Source organism: Egretta garzetta, unplaced genomic scaffold, assembly GCF_000687185.1.
Source record: "Egretta garzetta isolate BGI_Z169 unplaced genomic scaffold, ASM68718v1 scaffold1455, whole genome shotgun sequence".
Lineage (NCBI taxonomy): Eukaryota > Metazoa > Chordata > Aves > Pelecaniformes > Ardeidae > Egretta > Egretta garzetta.
Window position 1 is genome coordinate 1,766 of NW_009259824.1, and position 981 is coordinate 2,746.

Consider the following 981-nt stretch of genomic DNA (forward strand, 5'->3'; position numbering starts at 1 on the left):
CTTCCCAAAAGCCATCGCCCGGTCTGGGGCTGCGCCGATGGAGAAGGCTCAGCCGAACGCCGGGGGAAGGCCCGGAGGAGAGCCCCCCGCCTGGTGCCGGGTCCTGGCCTGGCCTGCCCGGGCAGAGGGTTACGAGGGACGAGCTCCAGGGACGGGGGGAGATTCCTGCTCCGGCCCCACAGCTCCGCCGGCACCGGCCGAGTCCTTTCACCTTCCCTTAGGGGCAGGGATAATTCCCCCCGGAGGGCAGCGAGAGCCTTAATTCCCCGGATTCAGGGTAAGCGGGCACTAAGCATCTGCTCCAGCTTTTCATGCTCTCCGCCCTAATGAGCAGCATTAACGAACCCCGCTTGGGAGCCCGAGGAATGATGTGGGGCAGCTCAGATCAAACCCTGGCCAGGGGGCAAGCAGAGAAGCGCAGCTCCCGTATCCCAAATCTGAGAGAACTCGGGGGCAAAAGGGGCCGAGATGGCTTTGGTGAATGACGTTGGGAGGCTCCTCCACCGCTTTTCATAGCATCACTTTGGTTGGGAAAGCCCTTCGAGATCATCGAGTCCAACCTTTAACCTAACCCTGCCATCCCACCACGAGGTCCCTCAGCACCTCATCTCTCCTTCTTTTAAATCCCTCCAGGAATTTTTCCCCGACGGTGACCCCGCAAGGGTTAACGTAACCCAGGCGCCTCCTCCCCCAAACCGGGGGCAGGACCCCCAACCTGGTTTAAGGACCCATCCCACCGGAGAACGACTCACTTGGCAAATCCGATGAAGTCTTCGTGGTTGGTGTTGATGTACGAGAGCTCGATGTCGATCAGCAGGAGAATCTGGAAGAAGGATTGGGCGTCAGGAAGCCCCCGGGGAGGGCTGGACCCCCCCCACCGCTCGGTCAGAGCTGCCACCGAGCCCGGGGGTTGGCATTGGGCTTGGGGGGGGGGACACGCGGGGGCCCACGCAGGGGATGCCGGGGCCGGCGCCGGCCCGC